We start from the raw sequence: 26,421 nt of genomic DNA, 5'->3' as shown, positions 1-26,421 counted from the left end.
GGCCGTCGCGGTGGGAAGCCAGCGACTAACCGCTTGAGCTATGGAACTCAGCCCTTCTTGAGTAGAAGCCAAATCTGCAGCTACTCAAGTATTTCCCAGCATTTTATGGAACCCGAAGGTTCGTTACCGTGTTAACAAGAGCCCTCCACAGGTCTCTATCCTGAGCCAGATCAATCCAATCCATACCATCCCATCCTATCTCTCTAAGATCCATTTTAATATTGTCCACCCACCTACGCCTTGGTCTTCCCAGTGGTCTCCTTCCTTCCGGCTCTCCCACCAATATCCTATACGCATTCCTCCTCGCCCCCATTCGTGCTACATGCCATGCCCATCTCATCCTCCTTGACTTGATCGTTCTAATTATATTTGGAGAAGAGCACAGGTTATGAAGCTCCTCATTATGCAGTTTTCTCCAACCTCCTGTCACTTCATCCCTCTTCGGTACAAATATTCTCCTCAACACCTTGTTCTCAAACACCCTCAGTCTATGTACTTCCTTAATGTCAGAGACCAAGTTTCACATCCATACAGAACCACAGGCAAAATTATAGTTTCCTATAATCTAATTTTTATGTTTTTGGACCTCAGACGAGAATTGTTGTGGCAGTCCTATCGCAATACTTCCTTGGAGGCACCGAGGAAAAACACGAAACAAATCAGGCACAGAATAACCACTGTTCCGACCGAGATTCGAAGCGAACACCTCCCAAACGAAGGTTCAGAAAGTTACCGTTACGATAGCTCGGTCGGTACTAGGTTGTCAGTTACAGTCGGATTTGAGTCCCAAAATTTGAGCGCTGCCCAGCAGGGTCGATATTTGGTATAATGTACCGCGATATGATCTGGGGCTTTCAAAACAAGAGACCCCTTTCACTTTCGCTCTAATAACTGCACATAGAAAGCACTTTTATTTTATTTTCAGGCATTCATAGGCGCCGTGGAGAGCTCTGTGCCTCAGTTATCTCTATTATATGGTAGGGTGGTGCATCATCTGAAAATCATTCACGGAAGGACTGACGCCAGACGCTTACACACTTTCTGTCTTATGGCTCGTGACCACATATTGATTTAAGTGAACAGTAACAGGGAGGACAGGTCTATCGGAAGTGCAAAGGAGAGGGCGGTATTAGTGTTGTGGCGGCCTTTATCAAGATAACATCGTGACATTATATTGATAAACACATAAATATTTTGACTCTGTTCTTTTATGCTATGGTAGTCTATTCTGACCTCATCTGTAATCTAGTGGTCAGATTCCCTGGCTACAGAGCCAGAGGTCCCTCCTTCGAATCCCGGAGCTACCAGATTTTCTGAGAAGTAGCGGGTTTGGAACGGGGTCCACATAGCCTCGTGAGGATAATTGGGGAGCTATTACAACAAAATAGCGTCTCAGATCAAGAAAATAGAGATTAACGGCCATGGGGATCCATTCGGCTCAACACGCATCAACCTCTATCCGCTAAATTTGGCACTAACTTCTTCAACAAGCGGCGGTCGCTAGGTCGGTACAGTTCGCTTGCGGACTACAGGCAATGGAATTTTATTTTGTAGTCTGGTACGAATCTGAAGAAGGAGGCAACATATTCCTCCGAAGTGTTAGTAACCAGCTACACGACTACACATTGTCTTAATCAACAAAATCTCAATCTACATCTTAACCACCGTTAAAATATGAAAATGTTAAATATCACGTAAACAGAAGAAATTTGGTCATTCTTTGGAAATTTGAACCAGGGATGTGGCACGTGAAAAGTATGGATGGATGCAATGGAATTCGTTAATTAGAAAAGTCCAATTACAGGACAGGGTACAGGGTTCTCGCATAGATCAGGGACTGATGGTCGGTGAGTACGGGGCAATGGTGACATGATGGTAAGTGATGGGAAACCGAAGGAACCTGGAGTAGAGCCTACTGTTGTCACTCTTTTTATTTTTCTAATGGAGTGAGACTGAGTCCACTTGACACTGCGGTCACTCTTTGTCCTAACGTACCAGCCCCAGATGACAGACGATGACTGTGGAGCAAACGGAAGAATGAAAATTGGTAGGAGAAACCGAAGTGCTGGGAGAAACCTGCTCCAGTGACAATTTGTCCATCATAAATCCCACATGATCTGATCCGAGCTCGAACCCGACACGACGCGGCGAGAAGTCGGCGACTTATCGTCTGAGTTTGGCGGCCTCCGTAGTCTAGGGGTAACGTTCCCATCTCATGACTCAAAGTACGCGGGTTCAAACCCGGCGGAGGTCGTGGAATTTTTAAGGACGGAAAAATTCAGGGAACAAGTCCTCCGGGAGGGACTTTAAGCCGTGGGTCCCGTGTCGTAGCTTTACGGCACGTAAAAGATCCTCATGTCTCTAGGAGACCTCTGAGCAAAATTAGGCAAAGTTTCCCGCCCAAGTAGTTTCCAATGCCTCCGGTAGATGGGGAAGTATCGGGTACCACTGCCAGAAGAGGGCCGACCTCCCTGGCAGAATGGGCAGATAGCGAGCACCAGTACTGGAAGTGTATGACGACAGTAGTAATTAAAAGGGAACGCACAATGGACCGATAACTGGTCTAAGTGCATGAGGAAAGTAGATGCCTCTAATAATGAATGAATGAATGAATGAATGAACCGTCTGAGTTATGGCATGGCCTTGTTGTCACTTTGTCCACCATGAATCTGGCATAAAATCACCTGGGATTAAGCCTTTTTTTTTCATCTAAATTTTAGTATGATGCATCTTGTGTTTAAGTCCTTCTGAATAACGGTCACACTAATACGAGTAACCACTTAGACTTCTGTGGCAGAATGTTACCGTCCACTGAATGTTTCGAAGTTTTCCAGTCCTCAACACGTCAACTCTTATCATGAAGTTACTGAACGTCACTGCACTATATAACGCTTATCGAGAAATTGTTCGTGTATTGGAGACTATTCGTGCGTCATGCAAGTTCTATTACTTCTTTGTATCAATACATTTTCTATTGGAGATCCAAATAGACTCAAAAATGCTAGAAACTTTTAAGAATGTCTTTTGTAGGAAACTAATAAACTACGGCTTACAACATATGGGTTTCCTTTATGATTTTCTTTAAACTTTCCTCTTCCCCCTGCCACCACACCACACAGAAAATACTTCAAGGAACACCACGCCTCTTCGCACTCCTCTTTCCTCGGGAGAGATCGCGTTTTGACGCACGGGACAATGAAAACTTCTTTCGCGCAGCGCTACAAATAAAAGAGTCCAATGTAAAGACCTGCAGAAACACCTGTCGGGTTAGGTTACGTGTACCGGCAGAAGAATAACATATCGTGTGAGGAGCAATATTTGATCCTAGGTCATGGTCACTACACAACATCATAAGAAAACCACTAAGTTAAAAATATATCCCTGTAACAGGCTGTGGAGGTCCATAGATTTGTGAGACGTCGAGGCCCACAAGCATTCTAGACAATGTGTTCATAGATAGCGGTGAGGTTGTCAGCCTTATGCGCCGGCCGCGCTTCACTCCCCAGGAATATTATTTAATTCCTGATACTCATTTCTGTTAGGGGCTGAGTTGACCCCAGGACCATAGTGCGGCTGGAAGGATTAGCGAGTAAGGTAAAAATGGAGTTGTCCCTGTGCTTAAGCATCACGCCATGAAAACGTATGGGGGACTAGCGGTATAGCTCCACCATTCTTGTCCTTGGCACTAAATGGATCTGAGTGCTCAGCTTCAAACCCTGGCCGCTTTACCCATTTTATTTGGGGGCTGGGTGGGCCCTAGAGACGGTCTGGGCACTGTGAAGAGAAAAATATCTTGTTCTTTCTTAAAATCGAACCCCGATACAATGGTCGCCCACATCGTAGTCCGTCGTTATACCAACTGAGTTATCCCAGTCTTTAATTAGTAATAATACAATGTATTATAATGTATTTTGCAGCAGACATCAGGACCCACTCCTGTCGTGATGAAGTGAAGTACTTCCGGACACTGGATACAGTCAGTAGAAGTTAGAAAGAAAAACAGGAACGCCAATTTTCATGGTTTTTCATTTAGTAAAAAGATTTCTAAGTCAGGATATAGTGATATAGCCTCAAAGCATCCCTGCAGACCTTTTCATGAACCGTCTTGTTGCACGGGAACAGTTGCACAAACTTAGCGTCTATTTCTATTACGTAGCAACGTACTTCTGCAGAGGAAAGCGCAGTGATCATTGCAGAATGTTATAATGCAAGAACCAGACATAACTGCACGTAAGAGATATACAACTACTTTCTAATCACCACGCATAAAACGTGATACAGTTACAAGATGTGGCTCAGTCTAAAGAGATTTCTTGATCTTCTGTTGTATCCTTTTTCATCAGTGTGACCACAATGCAAAGTCAATGGGAACAGTAGTTCAAATTACATTGTTGAACTGAGAATATCTCGATTTCTTTCGCGATATCGGAAGCGAGACAAATTTATATATAGCTTCTTTACTAAAATTTTGTAACAAAATTAAGATTTCTTTCACTTTGGGATTAGCTTGCAAAATACATAAAAAATACACCAAAAAGGACTGTGCTAATCAATACCAGAGGACAGATAAGTTATCCGAAAGGAAATCTCCACGAAATCCTATATAATATCCCATTATATATTTTATTTAACTTTTTCTTTCAGTACTCCACTGTGGACGACTTGAAAATCGTGAGGCAATCCCGTATTCGTCCTTCCGTTTTCTTTCAGTTTTTCTTCCTTATCTTTGCAAGAAAGAAATATAATCTACTGCACTTCTAACATGCATATCTATTGAATCACATTCCAGATTGTTTCCAAAAATTCATAAGGATCAAAAACACACATACCAAGCTGGATTATCCTCACATTCTTCAACCTTAATGAAGATCATAAACCTCGAAAAGGCTACTCTTACTTTTCTCATACCGAACAGGACAGGATCATTGACCCAAAAAGCAAGGCTGACGGCATCTTCGAACTTTAATGAGGTCGCTTCAAACATACTCTTACTTATAACGTTATTGCTCTGCTGAACTTGAGGTTCACTGCGGTGAGAGTACCGTCTCTTATGATGTCACGCCGTGTAGTGTGGTAGAAGTTTGCTGACGTTTCACAGAAACTTATTCTTTCCATCTTCAGGATACAACAGGAAACCAAGCAGAGCGGTTCAATAACGTGTTCACAAGAGGTCACCACTGGTTTCTTATACCGTAGCAGATAATTCCAGTTGAGATCGTCTCCCTGTCTATGCTTAGGTCTCCCAGTATGTCTCTTTCTTCGAATTTTCCCGACTAAAATTAGGTAGCCTGAGAGTTGTATCCGAAAATACCCGTCTCGAATATGGGACAGGGCATCGGCTATCATGGGGATTATCATGATATTTCTTATCCTCTCTAGGCGAATTCCCGGACCGTGCCTCTAATCGGCCACGATCACTTCCTTCTAGATATTTACCTATTTATCGTTCATAATGATATTCCTATTCCATTCGACGCTACCCATTTTAAATACAAAACAATGAATTGAGAGAGAAAACTTTGTGCCGCCTGAGGAAACGTTTCGGACTGCGGCAATATACAGATGTCCTAGGAGGAAAGGTCAGTATTCTGGGATCATTCTGAACAAAAGTGTGTATGTACGTGTGACCCATTCCGAAAGGTTTCCGAGATACAGCAATTTCACTGTACAGACGAGCAACACGCCATGTTCTCACACGAGTTGCAAAGTGGTGACGGTGGAATTTTCGAAAATGTATTTACACTAGGTAAACTGTACCAACTTTGTCACTTGAACAATAAATACCGATTATATTCGGGGTTATAAGATCATGGGAAAAATAAACAAAATTTTAATAGGCCTGCAGATGCAGGGTTATGCTTGTAGATTAAATTTAGCGGAAATTAATAAAATATTTCACCAAAAGTGGCTGAAAAAATCTATCACAGACTGGTATCGAACGGGGTTTCTCCCATTGTAAATCAGACCTGTTACTGCACCGTATGGTATTAATTTCAGATGAAGCTGACTATGAAGACGCCGTGTAGCCTGGTAATAGTTTACCGATATTCCAAAGGAACTTTCTGCGTTCATCTTCAGGGTCGAAAAGCAAACTAATTGCTTGTTACTTGCTTTATCTCACCCTCAGACCTTGAGGGCTGAGGCAGTATATTCTTCCAAAACTTCAGTAAAATTCTACCAGACTATACAGCGTCACGTTTGAAACGTCTCCTCACAATTGACAAATATAAAGAAACAAAATCGCTCCCCCACCCCCGGGCTATTACATTGAGGAGTTGGGGAGGTTTGCTTCCCTGATCGCCTGGAAAGCTATGCTAGTGGGGTGTAAGCTCCTGGTAAATTCACCCAGATATAGACAGTTTGAAAGGTAGGGGCCACGTCGAAATTATTACCTGGTCACCCAGCCTGTGGTAAGGATGTGAGGCCAATATTCTCACCTCGTAAAAGAGTGTACGTTAAGACTCCCAAATCTGGATACCGAACGGATAATTAAGAGGCACGAATAAGGAAGTATGGGTCATGTGGTAGCGTAGTTGGATGAAGCACTATGCTACAAGCCGGAAGGTCGCAGATTCCAGTCCCCATGAGGTGGATTTTTTCAATTGACCTAATCCTTCCAGCAGCACTACGGCCATGGGGTTGACTTAGCCTCTAACAGAAATGAGTACCAGGAATCTTCCTGGGGGTAAAGGGCGGCCGGCGTGTAAGGCTGACATCCTCATCGCCATCTGTGAACCGATTGTCTACAAAATGTGGGAGCCTCAACATCTCACAACCCTATGGGCCTCCGAGGCCTGTTACAGGGATAGCTTTTAAATGGAAGAATAATATTAGGACCAAAAATGAATCATAGAGCAATAAGGCATGACGATGTGGAATTGATTTAATCAATGGCTCAGGAAAGGATCATATGACGGGACTTTTCATCAATCAAAGAGCCAAAAACTGACCCCAAAACTTCACAAGAATTCTACCCGGCCATTAAAATTAACTAAAACAAAATCCGATATTGAATATTTGATACAGACACCGCAGCCATAAAAATATCTTAAATATAAAGCAAGCGGGCAAGCGGGATGACGGACAGACGAATTCATATGATTTCTGCATAACACAATTTTTATTTCACGCCTAAGGCTAGATAACACATAAAATAATCGAGATTAATTTAGCTAATAAAGGTATTCACCTGCATAAAATCCAAAAAAATTGTGTTAAGCACCTATGATACTGAAATTCTGGGGCACCCTATACGTATTCCGTACTTTGGAAAGCATATGTTGCCGTCATTAATCACTTAGCATTGCCATCTCTGTCACGACTGTTATGTATATTGTTCTGAATGCTGCACAACTGCTATCATTGACCTAGTATTACGAACGTGCTTTTGCGTGAACCTATGACGTCACAGAGAACAAGGTCAACTCCCACTCTCCCCAGTCATTCACCACAATTTTGATATGATTATGAAAGATCTTTTGTCAGCCATCTGTATTTCCATTAAGATATCAATAGTTGATGTACAGTAACACATGAAAGGCTAAATTTCTTCTAAATAATATATATATTCAGTTCGTACCTCAAAGGGAACATAGTGTCTCCGCTACAAAGACCAAGCAGTTAATATTCTTTGGCGAAAAAAAAAATATGTTTATTGTGTGAACCGTAAAAAGACACAAATACAATCTGTGGGAAGAATACAGAGTTCTTGTGTGTTAAAGCACTTATAATGGGCTAAAAGTAAACACGATTCTAACACCATCAACGCAGAGTGAGTTCTCTTATACAGGGCAACCGTGAAGGGAATATCATCCGTTATGGATCGGCCTGACTTCACAGATGGTGTGTCCGATTCTTCCCCTGAGTGAATGCCTGCAAAAAGGAACTCCCTGTATAAGCATTAATACCCGGTTTTCTCTGCCATTTCGAAGGCTTTAAAATTTGATGTATCTTCAAGACTTTTTCCACACATGGTATAAATTCCCTTAGACTCTATATTAAGAAATTTATATTGATTCTCTCAACTAATTTATAATTAGGGATTTGCAGGTGACTTTCTCCCTTGCTTTAGTGCTGTGTCCTCTACAAGTGGACTAAAAATATAATTTCTTACTAAGCTAAAATTCTGAATTGGTAGCCGTTCTTAAATTAATTTGTGTCTATATATATATATATATATATATATATATATATATATATATATATATATAAATCTCTAATATTTTTTCTAGCGCCTTGTTTCAAACTCACTTTGTTTCTTTAAAGTCACGGGACTCTACCAACATTGTGTTAGGCATGTGCGTTGCTTGAGATGCATTCTTCTGCAACCAATCTTCTGGCAATAGGCTTTACTCTCAACAACAGTTGACTCATTACTGACAAAACTTTTGTTTTAAGCCCAGTGTCGACGGCTAGAATCGAATCTAGGACATTTTGAACATTAACCAAGCAAGCTGGAGCAGAGAGAAACGCATCTCGTCCGGGAAAACTAGTACCCAAATTAAGGTTATTCATGGTTTTCCTCATACCTTCTAGACGAATGACGAGACAGCAGCTTTAAATGGAAGATGACTGCTTCCTTCCACAAAACAAAAACTCCGTGGCTTGAGTCCGCAAACAAACTATACCGACCGAGCGACCGCCGCTTGTCGACGAAGTTAGTGCTAACTTTATCGGATAGAGGATGTCACGTGGTCGGCGCAACGAATCCACACGGCCGTTAATTTCGGTTTTCTAGACCGGAGCCGCTATTTCCTTGAAACAGCCCCTCAATTATCCTCACGAGGCTGAATGAACCCCGTCCCAGGCCCACTACATCTTAGAAAATCTGGTAGCTCCGGGAATCGAACCCGAGACCTCTGGATCTGTAGCCAGGAAATTTGACCACTCTTACTCTTATTCTTACTTATGGAGCTGAGCCCTTCTTGAGGAGAAGCGAAATCTGCAGCTACTCAAGAATTTCCCAGGATTTTATGGAACCCGAAGGTTCATTACCGTGATCACAAGAGCCCTCCACTGGTCTCTATCCTGAACCAGATCAATCCAATCCATACCAACCCATCTTATCTCTCTAAGCTCCATTTCAAGAACGCCCCATGCCGTGGTGACAAGGGACCCACCTAACATGGAAATCTGTTAAAATCATCTGAAATTCAACTTTCCTTAATCGCCCTGCTATTCGACGCTATACAGTATAAGCCACTGAGCACTCTGTCACAAATAAATAAATACTAATTAGTGGTTAGTGTCGATTCGTTGCAGGAGAAAAGTCATCCTACACAAGTTATCAGCAACTGTTTACCACAATTCCTAATGCTCGTGTAATCCTGGGGAAATAATTCTTTGTTTATATTTCAGTTCTGTTAAACTTAAATCTGAACAGGCGTGTCACTGCAACTGCATGCCTTCCTTTTTAAGGAACAGCAGTTGTCCTTCTCTACTGAAATGGGAAAAAAATTTCTTCTTAAAAGTTTGAACAAAGAGCTCAAATATCCCGCTCCATGTCGTCGGCTTTTATTTATTTTTACTGAAACTTTAGCAAGATGAAGAGGAATTCTCTGTAGCATATCGCTCACTTTACGTAACTTGGAGCTGAATGCAGCCCCAAAGAGTACACTCTTCCCTTCACTGTTACTTTCTACTGTCGGTTTAAAGAAACAATAGAAATGCTGGAAAATACTACCTTCTGAGATATGACGCCGTGTGGTTCCGTAGTGGTTCACACGGACATTTCAGAGGCACGCACGCATCTGTTTGCTTGGCATATATATCNAATTTAATATAGGCAAAGTATTATACCACCACAGACAGACAGACAGAAAAACAGAGAGAAGAATAAAATAGTTTTTGTAACTATTTCGTGGCCATTTTGCAGAGCTACGCTCACTATAATCATACCATCCTTAAACGCTGTGACAGAATGAAACATATCATTGAGGAGTTCTATCTTCTCGGATGTGAAGTCGTGTATTCTGATAGAATTTTACCGATGTTCCTCCGAAATCCTGGTAACATGCTGTCAGACTTGACGGTGTCATATCTCAGAAGGGATTAATCTTCACAGTCGGAGCCGCCGGGACTTGTAATCTCAAAAAGAGCAGATCAGATTCACTGTGCTCTGTCCTGTAAATATTTAAACCGGAGCCGGGCTCTACTGATCAATGTTACGCTCTATTTTTAGGCGGTCCAGTGACCGAGCTGAATTCTATCGATTAAACAAAAATGTCAGAGAGCAAATCTTCCCGCATTTCGAAGTAAAACAGTGGTACAAAAAGAACATACACGCTAATGATCTGTAGACATAAATGTGTTCTTCATGCCCGAATCAGTTTCAAATTGGGCCTATGTGACACATAAAATGGAAGCACTGGACAGCGTAGTTGGTTGAGGCACTACGCAACAAAACGGAATGTCACGGGTTCGATTCCCGATGTGGTTATTGGACTTTTCAATTGACCTAATCCTTCCAGCCGCACTATGGCCTGGGATCGACACAGTCTCTAACAAAAATGAGTGCAAGGAATAATCTTAGGTTAAAGGGCGGCCGGAGTGTAAAGCTGACAACCTCACCGCCAACTGTGAGCTGATTTTCTATAAAGTTTGGGAGCTTCGACGGCTCACAACCCTACAGGCCTTCATGGTTTCCGTGGTCGTTGAGCCACAGGAAGACAGCCCGAACCACGCCACCTTTTCATACCATATTTCTTTACAAACCATTTAATATTATCATCTCATTTAAGTCCTGATTTAACAGCGGTATCCTCCCTACATAATTATTTTTTCACTACGAAAGTATTATTTAAACAAAGGTAGGGGAGTGTCTAAAGGTTTTTCTTTCCCCGCTCAAAACCGCAGGATCCTACATTAACCGTTGCCAATGTCGCTTGCAGCTCAAAGCCTGGACGTCCACTTTGTTCCTGTTACATATACAGATACGTCTACATATATATGTATATTGTAGAATCTGAGATTCTCACAGCGGCGATTAGGAAGGGTTCTATTTTGGGGAGCATAACACCGTGTGGTACACTGAAAGTCAACAGACATTTTTAGAGGAATATTTCGCCTTCACATTCAAAATTCTTGCTTCCTGCTTCATGCTGGTTCCTCGTTTGGCTTATTTTTAACGCTGAAAATGGAAGCGAAGTATAGCTCGGAAATAGCGGTTCGCATTAAGTGAATCGTAAGGCGCTATATCCAAGAAATCAGAACTCTTCAATACGAAAATAAATTTATAATTTTGAGTTATTTACTGCGCTCTCAATATGGAGTCTAATGGTAGGATTTTTGATCAGTGAAAAAGGTTCTCAAGTAAGTGATCTTGGTCTGACTGAGGTACTATCCCGGTATCTATATTGAGGGCCTGAGAAAAACAAGAATAGTCAGGATGTCCTTGTTAAGATTGACATTCGAACCGAGTACCTCCTAAATACAATTTTAGAATACTACCGCTAAGCTACATCGCTCGCTACAGAAAATGATAGCCCATAGATGTATGACGTTCATACTAAGTTTTATGAAAATCAATCGATTAATTAAAAAGTTCTATGCGGGTAGATACTTGTATATACATCCTGCAAGCTGATAAAAAAATTTAAATTCATAGACACGTGGAATCTGTTGAAAGCGAATTTTTTTTCCCCCGTATCGATCTATTGGTTTATCCCTTATGCTTAACGAAGCTACTGAACCACAAAAGGTCGAAGGTTCAAGGTACCTGGTTGAGTCTACATTTCAACGTTACGAGAGCATAACATTGCAGTAAAGGGCGACGCCACTTCGTAGTAACGCACAGACAATGAAAGCCGTATTACGATAAGCTGCAAGACACGAGGAACCCGATGTAGACCAAGAGACAGTTTGCTCTACTGTTGCAAAGGAACGAGTTATGTCTCGCAAGTACCAGCACTGCATTCCAAACACTACAACTAATTCTAAGTGCCATAAACGGTAATACTAGCAGCCGGTACCTGACGAAACCAGGTCACTAGTTGCTATTGCTAATACACAGAACGCATACCATGAGATAGCAATCATCAATGTAAGCTCCAAGGTGCTCCTTCGGCTGTGATTGTGAAGTTTCGTCTTCTGGCATATGGCAATATTTACTTATTTATAAGTAGTTCTAACGGCGTCAGTATCTCAGATAATATAGCGAGGAATGGCAGAATGATTAATGAATAATATAAGGGATGTAGAAGGAAATTATTATGTCCTAATTTCAGATAGTACCCTGGAATTCGGGGCGCGCGGTAGTGTTGTTGGTTGAGGGGGTATGCTACAATCCGGAAGGTTCCGGGTTCAAGTCCCGATGAGGTCATTGGATTTTTTTTTTCAATTAATCTAATCCTTCGGGCCGCACTATGGCCCTGGGGTCGACTCAGCCTCTAACAGAAATGAGTACCAGGAATTAATTAAATAATTTTCCTGGGGAGTAAAGCGCGCTCGGCGCGTAGTTCAGGGGTTCTCAGACGTTGCGATATAGCGACCCCTAAAATAATACATAAATTTATGCAATTCCTATTTCTTTCGGTCAGGAAACAGCACTGTTCTGAACACTTCTGTAAGTCCCTGTCAGTCTCTACGGTGACAGCAGGAACCTAAATGGCTTTACAGCCTCTCTGCATCTACAGCAAGCTATAAAATGTTCCTGTACAATCACTGGAAGTGCAGTTTTGCACCTTGTTGCAAATCCCTGTCAGGCTCTACGGTGACAGCAGGAACTTAAATGGCTTCACAGCCTCTCTGCATCTACAGTAAACTATAAAATGTTCCTGAACAGTCACTGGAGGTGCAGTTTTGCACCTTGTTGCAAGTCCCTCCGCCAGTCTGTACGGTGACAGGAGGAACCTAAAAGGCTTTACAGCCTCTCCACACTTTCATCTGGCTATAAGATATTCCTGTAAGTTACCACAAAAATTTTACGAAATATTTCTCTGGCTGCAGCTACGTCTTCCGAAAGCATCTACATTTTAATGTTACTTAATAACACTCAGTTTAACAAACTACGTTATAACTTGATATTGGGAACCACCGATGTACCTACATAGCAAGATTTGTTGAAAGAGAAATATCAGTTTATACCTGTTAATTCTGTGATGAGAATATCAAAAGTTGTAGCTGCTGCATCGGCCAATGCCAGAAGAGTGAAGGGACTCCACCTACAAACAAAACAACGTGCGTATAATTAATGGAGCATAACGCCTCTTCATCTGAGTCCGTTCGTACAGTACAAGGGCTTCTCTGTTGAAACACCAGACCAAGCATTTCGGGTAGATCTCGGCCTAACGCAAGAACTGATCAAATGAGTGAAGTGGATGTATACACTCTGTCCTCTTCCAAATAGGGGTAAGAAAATTATTTAGAAAATAGGCCATAAATATGTTATTGTGGACGGGAATAGGCGGGAGTTTCGGCTGCACTGAAAGAAATTACTGGGCCCTTGCGGGATTTTAAAACCTGCTTGCCTGAATATTTTGTAGGACTAATGAAATTCTGTAATTGTTCTTAGCTGGGACTATGGAGGATTTTCAACATTTCTACGTAACAATAAATTCAATTATAGTACCCGAACCTGATCTACTTGCAATCACTTGTGCAACCATTTCTTTTTACAAAAATTTTAATATTATCCTATAATCTCATACTCGCTCTCCCTATTTCCGATATCTGGTTTACATAAAGACGCTTTCAATACGACGATCAGCGATTGGGATTGAGGAAAATTAACGGAAACTTCCAGAAACAATGACTCGTCTCCAGGTCCTGATCGGTCTTTAATTTTCCGCTTTCCAACATAAATTTCCTCTTTCCAATACAATTTCTTCAACAGCGTTCTATATGTATTCCTCGCTGTAACATATCTCCTTGAAAAAAATGAGTAAAATCATGCAAATCCCGAGTCACATAGCCTGTATCCTGGACGGGTCTCGAACTGTTTACTGCCAGAATAAAAATCAGCTAGATGTCTTGGTTGCGTCATTGGAACACATGTCAGGAAATTCCTCCCATGATTTTCTCGCATGTTTCTCTCTCCGTTCTCGTCCATTTCATTCTCAGTAATTTTATTTCAAACATTTTAAATGAAGTCAACATTCTTCCTTCAGAATAAGACACAGGTTTTCATAATAGTACAAAACCTTAGGTAAAATACGAATTTTATGCTACGGAACCATACTGGATTATTTCGTATTTACGCAGTGGTTAAGAGATTCGCTTTATTCATGGGGTCCAAAAGCTTATCTTCGTGTCTGCAATAAGTGGGTTATCAGAAGCTGTGTTGAGATAATACAATCTAATTCGCACATTCACATTTACGTGTACTTACTTGAAGCGATTTCATGCTAACTTATCCTATCCTATCGAGTGGTCCTTACAAGCGATTATGGTTAACCCTCACACACAAACACACACACATTTCATTACTTAGACTCAGTTCCAATACAAGATTCGGTTAGTCTAATATCACGTGAGAATTATAAAGGTAGGGGTAAAGCTATCCCTGTAACAGGCCGTGGAGGTCCACAGAGTTGTGAGACGTAGAGGCTCCCACATTTTCCAGACAATCGGTTCACAGATGGCGGTGAGGTTGTCAGTCTTACGCTCTGGCTGCACCTCTATCCCCAGGAAGATTCCTGGTACTCATTTCTGTTAGAGGCTGAGTCGACCCCAGGACTGGAAGGATTAGGTCAATTGAAAAAACTAATGACCTCATCGAGAATCGAACCTGAGACCTTGCTGCTTGCCTCAACCAACTACGCTACCGCGTGCCCTGGTGAAAATCATGCACAGATACAAAAATTTGGAAATGCAAATGATATCTTGTAAATGTGTGCTCCAAGTCGGATTCGTCCCGTAATTGTATAAAAATATAAAATGAAATTCACTCAGTAATCACTAGTTAATGGTAGATGTATATAATTATGTCTTAAATTTTCAGAAGTGTCATAAAATATATACATAAGTTATACTGCATTCTTTTATTTAGATCCATCAATCTTCGATTTATACTTCTAGCAGAATGGCTGGAAAACGCCATGCATTTTATCGAAGCCTTTATTAATTTATCTATCTTGAACAGATTATTTTCCTTCGAATTTTTATTCCCAATTTAAATTACCTCTCCAGTGAAATTTTAGCTGTGCATACTTTAAGCCTGAAGGTTTCAGACAGGACAGTGAGAAAAAGAAAACTTTTTTAACAGAATGATAGCAAGCATTTCGAGAATTCGGTCTGCTGTCAATATAAACATCGATATAATATAGATTTATTACCGTGGTTCTCAAGTACGTGTATCTTGCAGCACAAGTAACACTTGTCTTATTTTAACCTTTACTCTTTTGGCATACAGAAGAGGCAGGCTGTGTGTAGCCTGAGTACTGGAGTGCTCTATCTCCCTTCCTGGTCCCAATATTAAAACAATGCATTCATCTATTTTTAGTGCATCATCTCCATATATGTACCTCCATAAGTTTACCCTACTGGCAAGTGTGAGATATCAGAATGTGTTTTGCTGTAAGACAGTTTTAAACAGCAGTTGAAACTCACTTGAAGCCCACTTTCTCGAAAATTGGTGTTGATGGACACAGTTCACTCCAGCACTCAGGCGATGGTAAGTGGGAGTAAAAAACATTGGTTAACTGCGCTACATCCCACAGGAATGAAAGACAGTCATAACAACTCCTTTTCGCAGTAAATATATTCACACCCTCCCCTCCTGCCTCCCTTAGCTCATAGCTACCTTGTAATTCACTCGTTCATGTTGCCACATCCAATAGTACCTCAATGTGCCCGAAAAATAAAGAGGGGTTTCGGTACGTTCTCCCTCCGAAACACACAAAAGACAGTGAATGTTGTACCTTTACATTCCTCCACTGAAATAGTTTCATGAACGGCCACCAGCAAGATGGCGCACAGCCGCATTTCTCAAGACACGTTAAGGAAGTTCTTGGTGTAACATTTCCTGCAAGATGGTTTGGCAGTTGAGGTTCAATTCTATGGCCACCTAGAAGCCCTGATTTGAAACAGTTTGATTATTTTTTTGTGTGTGTCCCTATGTTATATATGGACAAAATTCGAGATGTGAATCACTTGGCAACAAGAACTGGAGAAGCCTCCGAGTGGAGAACATACAGAGTGCATGGCAGGGAGTGGAGTATCTATTGGACACGAACAGCACACGTGTAGGAACTTAATGATTATGTTCAAAACCACTTCAGATACACTTTAAAATCAAATATTAATTTCTCGACTACGTTTCCTGTTTTTCTAAATTGTGTTTCTCGAAACCCCACAATTATTCTTCGGGAACCCCTTTTTTTTCGTTTATCTTCTACTACTACTTTTTTTTACGAAAGAAAATGCTTGGAAATAAAATCTAATAAAGGCCCAATTGATACAGCACTTTTTCAAAATGCATCTGCAATACTGCCAAGCAGCTCGGGTTCATTCAGCCCAACCAAACTGGAATCTTGGATATTCCACAAGTTGTGGATTTATCGGAGGCGCGCCTGACAAACGTTTCTGCTCATCAGAAATCAGAAAATCAATATAATTATTACGAAAGCGTTGAACAAAGAGTTACATATGGAACACATCCGGCACACCAAATATACTGTCACAATTTAATGAACAGACACGGGGCTTGAACTCGTAATTGAGTTTATTGAAATTTTAAAACTCTGAACTACAATTATAGCGCTCTCGTTAATTAAAGCACTCGACTTCTCACTACAACACACGCCAAGCCTTCTCATTGTGCTGTCTTCACCAGTCGTTGCCTGATAACGATTCCCAACAATGCCCTCTTCTGCTCACGTCGTTGTTAGCCTTAGACCATCTCACGACTAACTCATGACAACGACTGATTAAGTTAAAGTAAAAGCCATATTACACACAGACATTTTGACGAGAGAGACAATGAAAGTAAGTAAAGCTATCCCTGTAACAGGCCTTTGAGGCCCACAGGGTTGTGAGATGTTGAGGTTCCCACATTTTCTAGACAATCGGCTCATATATGGCGGTAAGGTTGTCAGCCCTACGCGCCTGCCACACATTGCCCTCAAGAATATTTCAAGAATATTCCTGGTACTCATTTCTGTTAGAGGCTGAGTCGACTCCAGGGCCAGAGTGCGGCTGGAATGTGAGACAGACAAGTGTAAAGATAAAGTTACCTCTGCATCCAATTAATTCAGAGCGACGCCATTAAGACGTGTGAGAGAACAGAGGTATAGATCCACGTATTAATAACCTTGGCATTAGATATAGATGAGTGGTCAGCTTCACGCTCCGTCCCCCTTATCCATTGTATAGGTGGGGCTGAATGTTCTCTAGCGCCGGGATTGGAGCTGTGCAGAAGAAAAATATCTTTTGTCACGGACAGGAATATAAGCCCGATTCCTCGGTCTTCCAGCACGTAGCCCGTCAATATACTGTGACATGTTGCGCAAAGGAGAACCTATTGCGACATACTGAATAATTACTCAAAATATTGATTATATGTAAAAAAAAACGTCCGGCTGCTAATTTAAACCACTGTTATCCTGAAGAATATTTCTTACGAATGGACATAGGCCCTTTCTCCACTAAGTGAAGGCTACCTTGCTTTAGCTTTTTATCGCCAGAAACCACTATTCCTTTTATTGGTACAGCATGTTTGGAAAGGCAACCGGTCTTCTTCCTTTGGCAAGGTCAGTGGCCTACAGATTCGAACAGCTCAGAAGACCGACCGACAAATTCGATACTTCAATACTTACCTCTCCCTGGAGCAGAGCCCTTCTTCAGAATGAAATGGTCCAGCAGCTGATTGATATAGTCTACGCCTTATACGGAAACCGACAGTTCATTACCGTGTTCACAAGAGCCCGTACTGGTCCCTAGCCCGATCCAGATGAATCCAGTGCACATCCTCAAATTCTGTTTATTAATGATTAATTTTACTATTATCCTCCTGTGGTCTCCTCCCCTCAACTTTTCAGACTGAAACTTTGTATGAATTCCTCACCTCTCTCGTGCTACGTTTACGGCCATTTGATCATCGTAATAGACTCGGTGAAGAGTACAAATTATGATATAGCACTTCAGTAACACTGTGGCATATTTGCTTAACGCAAGAACTGTGGAGCCAGAGAAATAGCCGCTGCTAGCGAACGGTTCTGAATCAACATTCGTTTCTATGAAACGGCAGCGAAACAGACAACAGAACGACGTCCATTGTTAGGCAGTAGGTCATTAACAAACAAGAATAGACGAACGATGCTAGGAAACAGCTCAGTAAATACGTTCCCGCCTAAACGGTTACGAGAATTAACGGTGTTTTCTGCACGGACCCTGCCGAGGTGTTATAAGGAAGACAATTGGGGCAACCAAGTTCTGTATGGGAGTCTGTTAAGAAATGATGCAGTTGGAAGGGAGCCGCTGTTCGGAGAGGACTTGAGCCAGGAAGCAGAGAAAGAGTCATTGTTAGAAGCCGTTACCCGGCAACAATTAGTGAACACACTGTAGGCTGGAAAAAACAGTGTGATTTTATAAAGTCTGTATAGATTAGCGGTAGTGTTATAGTTATTTGTAGTTACAACCTGTAAATGGTCAATAAATCTAATATTCAATCCAAAAACCGCGTCGAAAGTCAAACTGTAGGACAATTACAGGTATAAATTAAACCTATACATTCGTAAATATCAGCGAGTTAGATCTTGTACGACAAATTATGGTACGTGAGCAAGAATAAACTTTACGGCCAGAGCGCGAAGCTAACGAAGGCCACTGAAGGCGTTGCTACATAATAACACGCACGTCTGCTTTGTAAAATGCTGGCTACAATTTTTCCTGCGCTTTATGGTCAGAACGTAAAACGGCGTAAGCCACAACTCAGTTCCATCTAATATGCTCAATATGGCCTTTCTCAGAATGCTCCTTCTCGCTAGAGGGATAATCTGAGCCATTACTGGCCAGCGAGTCATTTATGTTCATGGCTATAACGAGCCTATCCACTGAGCTGAATGAGCCTGAGAGACATGGGCCGAGTTTTTAGACCTACTTTCTGGGTTGCAAAAGTATGGCAGCAAGAAGTGGCGGGACAGTGGTTGCAGATGCATTGTAGAAGGGAGGCAGGGTGACACACTGTAATTAAGGCTGTGTTGTAACACACACGTTGTCTACAATCCTTGCTCTGTCAGTGAACTCGACTAAATTCAATGCACAATCTGTCGAGAACGCCAGGTGTAACATCACAGACAATATGTAGAGATTTGTAATCACAGAAACAAAAGGTATTCCGGGCAAGCCTACTCGCCAAGGCTCGGGGGCACCTGGTGGAGAACACTGCGAAACTCAGGTAAAGATCTACTAGGAGTCGCATCCCAGAAGACAATAATACTGTACATACCAACCTCCGTTTTAATTCTTACCGTCACTATCTGACGTTACCTCGCCCTCAAGGATCTCCTACTTACATAGCTCATTGTACGACGCTGTGAGTAGCTAGACCACATAACGTCTAGTGGAAGGATGACAGAGAATGGTGAACTGGAGAGTTTCATGACCTACTCTCACGGAGCTGCAGGGAGGGCCTTGGTAAAATTACAACAAAACTCAGCCAGGATGACCAGTACTCCGGCCGAGAGTCAAACCGAGTATCTCCAGACTAGTAGTCATAAGCGCTACAGTTCCGCCGGTAGGCTCGGCCTCAAGGATGGATTGACGTACCTACCTATCTGTCCTGCTGCTTCCATCTGCAGCATAGGGAATCCGTGAAATCCTACGTTTCACTTCAGTTTCTTAATTTTATACAGTCGGCATGACTCCTTGGACGGGGGATCAGCCCACTACCTGCACAGGGAAACACAAACAGAATAAACGCAGACAAACATCCATGCCTTGAGTGAATTCGACCCCATGATCCCAGTGTTCGAGAGGGCGAAGACCGCGCGGCCACTGTGATCGGGGTTAGAGTACAGGGGCAATATATTGAGTAGATATATTTAAAACTATAGCAGAAAGAAAAAAAGGTAAATTTGTCCTTGTGCTTAATAAATTAAGCACTACGCCAGGAAGACGTATGGTGTGTGTATATATCCATGGATTCTTGACCTCGGCAGTATTTGGAGGTGAATGGTCAGTTTCACGCTCCGGCCGCTTTACACCAGGAGAAAGATCTCTCGATACCCATTGGATAGGAGGATGGGTGGATCCCAGAGCCGGTCTGGATGACGTGGAGAGAAGAAAATCTTGCCCCTTCCGGGATTTGAACTCCGCCCCCCCCCCCCCGACCGTCCAGCCCCTAACCAATGACTATAACGACTGCGACATCCTACTCCGAGAAGGAAGGGAGAAAAACGGAAGAACGAAAACGAAAAAATTGACATCTGGATGGTTAAGTGAAAGCACTTCACCTATGCCTCAAGGGTATCGGCTCTGGAAATGGCGTAACCACGTTTACGTAGTTGACCCTTCACACGGACCGAACATAAAGTCCCTATTACACAATTAGACCATAAAGTTTGTTTCAATGATAGAGGTCTGTCTGCACGGCGAACCGCTTTTAAAGGGGCCGCTGTTCGCGAGCGGTGAATGACCTTGGTAAAAATGAGGCCTTTAAACAGAAGAACCCCCTGAGGTCAGTGACGACCTATCTGTATGTTTCAGTGATCAAATTCACGTGATACCTAGCGTACGTTCCATCCGATATGTATGTAAATACTGATTGGAAATGTTGAGCCTCGTTTGGATGGAGTGTCTCGGCCGATGTGGATTACCTGGGAGATAGCAGGAAGATTATCCTGAATATCTTCCATAGAATCGTTGCATCTTCGCATTCTACGAACTGCCTAGGTCGATGCTATTTCTGTATGGCTCTGGTACAAGTGACGTCAAGTGATTGCCCCTGTGGTCTAGTGGTCAGAGTTCCAGGCTACAGATCCAGAGAGTCCGGGTTCGATTCCTGGTCCTACCAGATTTTCTGAGAAGTAGTGGGTCTGGAACGGGGTACACTCAGTATCGCGAGGATAATTGAGGAAATATTTCAAGGAAATAGCGGCTCCGGTCTAGAAAACCGAGATTAACGGCAGTGGGGATCCGTTGGGCTGACCATGCGACACCATCTATCCGCTAAAGTTGGTAATAACTTCGTCGACAACTGGCGGTCGCTAGGTTGGTATAGTTCGCTTGCGGACTACAGACCATGGAGTTTGTTGGAGTGACGTCAAATTCGTAATCTTTTGTAAGAAACGAGGACAGAATGAAACAAAGAACGCATTATTATGAAGAACATGCATACAAACAAACAAAACTCCGTGGCTTTAGTCCGCAAGCGAACTATACCGACCGAGCGACCGTCGCTTGTCGGCGAAGTTAGTGCCAAATTTAGCGGATAGAGGGTGTAGCGTGGTCAGCGCAACGAATCCCTACGGCCGTTAATCACGGTTTTCTAGACCGGAGAACACGCATAAGTCACAAAAGTGTACTGTCCGTGATCACAGATCTGGCCATTATTAAAAGCACGCGCAGTAGGGTTGGTGCAGTCCCAAATGATTGAAATACGGATTGTAAGGCGTGTATGGGTTATAACAGGGCATTGGTTACAGCGTCTCTCTATTCTTCCCTCCCATAATAGAGCTGCAACCACTGCCCTTCTACATCTTCCCATATTTCTCTTTCGCGCATGTCCCTATACTATGCAATGATATTCATAACGATGTGTTTCACACAGAGCGTTCTGTGGCCTTTTGATACTTATTCACAGGTAAGCAACAGAGGAAAAGTTATACCAGTAACCAAGTGTCGGAATATAGACATCCATGCCTTCCATACCTGAGTATGGCGACGAGTGATCAGTTAACGCTCTGGTCATTTTGAAGCGCTCAAAAGGGCCTGAGAAGAAGGACATGCGTAACAGGAAACTTCAAAATCTGTACTATATTTCTATTACGATAACTCCGTGGCTTGAGTCCGCAAGCGAACTATACCGACCGAGCACCCGCCGCTTGTCGGCGTAGTTAATGCCAAATTTAGCAGACAGAGGTTGTCGTGTGGTCAGCGCAACGAATCCTCACGGCCGTCAATCTAGGTTTCCTAGACCGGAGACGCTACTTTTCCATTTAAGTAGCTCCTCAATTATCCTCACGAGGCTCAGACCCACTATTCAGAAAATCTGGTAGCGTCAGGAATGGAACCCTGAACCTCTGGTTCTGTAGCCGGGAACTCTGACCAGTAGACCACAGAGACTGAGCTTCTGTTACGATAGCCTCTATAAAATAATTTTAGGGGTATGAAAAACTTTGAGTAGGCCATCTTACAGAACAAAATTCATACATATCCAACAAGATCTCCGACATGGTGGTCCTAAGTTCCCATTTCACGGTGAAAATAAAAAAAAAACCCTGATAACGACGTAGAGAGAAAAGTCTATTATCTGATGATGAAGCAACCTAAAAGATATTTTAGACGCAGTGTAAGTATATTGCATATGCGGAAAACATGGATTTGAAGGACACAAGGGGTAAATGTGAAAATATTTGTGGCTGAAAACGTCGCAGTTGTGGAGAAGAAACTAATGAGAACAGAAAACAGTCAGTAGCAGACGAAGCGTAAACAGAACCTGAGGGAAAGGAATGCCACTCAGAAGACTGAGATATCGGTAACGGAAACAGGTGAGAGGTAAGGAAAAAAACAAGAGAATCAAGAATGCATAAAATTATAGTGAAAGAATGACAAACAGAAGAGAACAAGAAGAATAGATTGACGGGTTCTTGTGTCAATTCCTGCAAGTTTCTGTCTGGCACAGCGCCTTCTTACTCTTTTGAAATACTTACTAGGCCACGCCATAGCTCAAGCGGTTAGTCGCTGGCTTCCCATCGTGGCGGCCTGGCTTCGATCCCGGGTCTGGTCAAGTGGGATTTGTGGTGGACAAAGTGGCGCTGGTGCAGGTTTTCTCCGAGTACTTCGGTTTCCCCTGCCAATCTTCATTCCACCAATTGCTCCACAATCACCCTCACCTATCATCTGGGGCTGGTACAATAGACCAGAAGTGGCCGGAGTACAAGGGGCTTAGTACCACCCCACTAGGGAAAAAACTTAGTTACTTACTCATGGAGCTGAGCCCTTCTGGAGGAGCTCCCAATTCTGCAGCTACTCAACAATTTCTCAGCATTTTACGGAATCCGAAGGCTCATTACCGTGTTCATAAGGCCCTCCACTGGTCCATATTCTGAGCCAGATCAATCCAATCCATACCATCCCATCCTATCTCTCTAATATTTTAATATTGACCACCCACCTACGTCTTGCTCTTCCTAGTGGTCTCTTTCCTTCTGGCTTTCTCAACAATATCCTATACGCATTCCTCTTCTTCTTCATTCGTGCTACATGCCCTGACCACCTCATCCTCCTTGACATGATCATTCTAATTATACTTGGAGAAGCGTACAAGTTATGAAGCTCCTCATTATTTTTACTCTTCAAATTATAGAAAAGATACAAGGAATAAAGGAGTAAGAAATAGAAGGAAAATATGGAAAGTCATAACATGACAAGATAATGAAAGCGAGAATCATTTTCTTTGGTCGTGTCCTCACAGATCACGTTCTGGGGCTCGTCCTTTTTATTTCCCAGAGTCAATTTGATATCCCTTTTCTTTTCTTATTGCCAGGCGCTAGCAAGGTCAGAAACTGCATAGACGGACGTGTTATTCAGCCACGCTTTAAGCATCTGATGGCCCTTATGTACCGTATAGCCCATAGCACATATTGATTCAAGATACACAGCAAGAGCATACGACTCGTGTGGGATAATATAAATGGACTTCTCGTCCTCCCCTCACCAGGAAACATATCCATTACTTACAGTGGAAGTGATATTAGTGACGGGTATAAAGGCCTTGGAATCGATTGAATTTTACGATTTATTACTTCTAACATGAAGTCGATTAATCGAAATGAAAGTGTTTAAAGGCTGAGCGTTATACGATCCTACGGGAAGGAGGACACGTAACTCCAACTGCTGTAGTGAGCTTCAATCACCAATTTAAGGCAAATTGACAGAATCGTGTCTAAAGTATATGTGCGCAGTGCTCCGTAAATATCATCGCTTCAAGATGGCCCCGACTGATGACTTGCCAATGCGTACTATATGCACTGGGATAAGTGTCACTAACAGACCAGTTTTCCTACCCCTGAACATTCTAAAGCGCCGGGATCAGACTCCGAAAATATTTTTGCCTGACTTGTCTTGTTTCTTTCATTCTTTATTCCTCCCTTTCTTTATTTGTAGAGGGGGCACGCTGTAGGCATTATGCTACAAGCCGGAAGGTCTCGGGTTCAATTCCCGATGAGGTTATTGGATGTTTTCAATTGATCTAATCCTTCTAGCTGCAGTATAGCCTTGGGGCCGACTCAGCCTCTAACAGAAATGAGTAACAGGAATATTCTTTGAATGTTCTTTGGGGTAAAGGGCTACCGGCGCCTAAAGCTGACAACCTTACCGCCGTCTATGAACCGAATGTCTAGAAAATGTGAGAACCTCAACATCTCACAACCCTATGGGCCTCCACGGCCTGTTACAGGGATACCTTTACTTTTTTCTACTCTTAATTTCTTTGTAGATTATTATACGAAGCCTTTTGTATGTAGTTATACAAGATGGAATAGTATGATGACTGATGAACTGGAAGGAAACAGTCGTAGCCTAACCGAGGTACTACCCAGGGGTATTTCCTGGACGGACTGAGGATGACCACGAAAAACCTCAGTGAAGATAGCCAGTCTCCCAGCAAAGACTCGAACTGAGCAACTCTTGGACAGAAATCTAGAGCGTTGACAGACGGACGTACCGAAGCAAGGACATGATCATTCCAGAAAGTGGCTCACTTCGTAAATAATGCCTGATAAGTAGGTAATATACGTGGCCTTGGGATATGACAAGCGAGAGGACGGGTATGTTACGTGCATCAAGTTCATTACTACAAGAAGCAAGCGACACGCCTAACAGCTGCTATGAATAATGGGAATGTGCAGGATGTCGCGGAGTCAAACGGGACGGTGTCACGAACAGCACATGTCCTGTCCGTGGATCGAAACTCACGGCACTCCGTACCGAACCACAGGTTTCCTCACATGGTGACGGCTTACGTTACTTTCAGTCTAGTCCTGTCCAGTCCAATTCGGTCTGATTTGATTTAGCACATTTTGAGTCCGGTTCGGTTTTTGGTTTGGGGATATTTTGAATTTTGTTTCTCTGTTTTTCGGGTTTGTTTTCCCTTAGCATAGTCTGGTTTGGTTCTATTTAATTTAGTTGATTCAATTCGATTTATTTCGGTTTACGTTGGTTTCTGTTTGGTGTAGTTGGTTATGTCTGTTTAGTTTGGTTAGATTAGGTTTAGTGTTTCTCAGTTTGGATTGACTCGATTTAGGTGTGCTTTGTTAGTTTGATTTGGTTCGCTTTAGTTTAGTTTGATTTATCTATATTTAGCTTCTTTTCGTTCGGTCTGCCGCTCCTAAGTCTGATTTTGTTCGGTTTAGTTTTTTTTTCAGTTTGGTTTGGTCTGATTTAGTTAAGGTCTAGTTCAGTTCGATCGAATTCATTGTAAATTCCTTTTGTTACGGAAAAGATAAAGGATCACAGATGGAGTATCGTGTGGACACTGATCCCTGTCACAAAATCTCATATCGCTGGTAGGGACAACATCGTAAAAATCTTAAAAGGTGTCTTCATAAGAAATAGCAGCTAATCTATGGTATCTTTCTGGAAAAGAAATATTATTTTATGGCATTACATTTTATGAGGCTTTTGCCCCCAAGTGAATCACTTGACACACGCGACTGAATTGTAGCTTGTTTGTTAATAACTTCGTTTCGTCTCGGACATGTATGCTTGAGGGAAAAAGGCGGACTGTAACCAAAGATTGGATATTTATATCAGCGCCTATAATCAAGTCTGGAATACTACAGAAGGGTTTAAAATGAAACCGCCCCTTAAATAGGAAAGGCAGCACGCTTTACAAAAGCCACTGCTCAAGGGAAGGGTTTCTGAACTGAAGAACCGAGGGGGATTTAAGGAAAATTGAGTTAAAATTGATAAGAAATTGCACCATCGTGTGTAATCAGGAACGGACAAAGTGCAAATTCCGCGTCAGCTATCAAGAAATTCAACCACTATTCAGATCGTCTTTCTCAAAATTTCGTCATTATATGACAAGATATCTACGCAACTTTGGAACTCCGTCTTTTATGTCGCAATTTTCATTTCAATTTGAGAAAAAATCACTTCCTCTGTTCCCGCGCTATTTTCCTCTTCTTCGTGCCCCATTCGTATGTGTGCGCCCACTAGTCGAGTTGTATGTTGTTCGATCGTGATGGCAGTTCTCGTTTCACATTCGTACTTACTCATGGAGCTGAGCCCTTCTGGAGTAGCCGCCAATTCAGCCGCTAC

The 26,421-nt window shown here is 42.4% G+C and overlaps 1 protein-coding gene across 4 annotated transcripts in view; it reads right to left on the bottom strand.

Moving 5' to 3' along the window:
* The window catches only part of LOC111873048 (protein phosphatase PP2A 55 kDa regulatory subunit), a 143,786-nt gene that overhangs the window by 88,734 nt on the left and 28,631 nt on the right, over positions 1–26,421 (bottom strand). For 2 of the 4 annotated variants that reach the window (XM_023867413.2, XM_023867412.2), the window contains one exon: positions 13,084–13,160. The exons of the other annotated variants lie outside the window; for them this stretch is intronic. The gene's annotated coding sequence lies outside the window, so the exon portion shown is untranslated. The remainder of the gene's footprint in view (positions 1–13,083; positions 13,161–26,421) is intronic. 4 annotated transcript variants of the gene reach the window in all.

This window comes from Cryptotermes secundus, unplaced genomic scaffold, assembly GCF_002891405.2.
Source record: "Cryptotermes secundus unplaced genomic scaffold, Csec_1.0 scaffold4, whole genome shotgun sequence".
NCBI classification, from domain to species: Eukaryota; Metazoa; Arthropoda; class Insecta; order Blattodea; family Kalotermitidae; genus Cryptotermes; species Cryptotermes secundus.
Note: the sequence above shows the minus strand (reverse complement) of the source record. Positions and strands in the feature narration are given on the sequence as shown.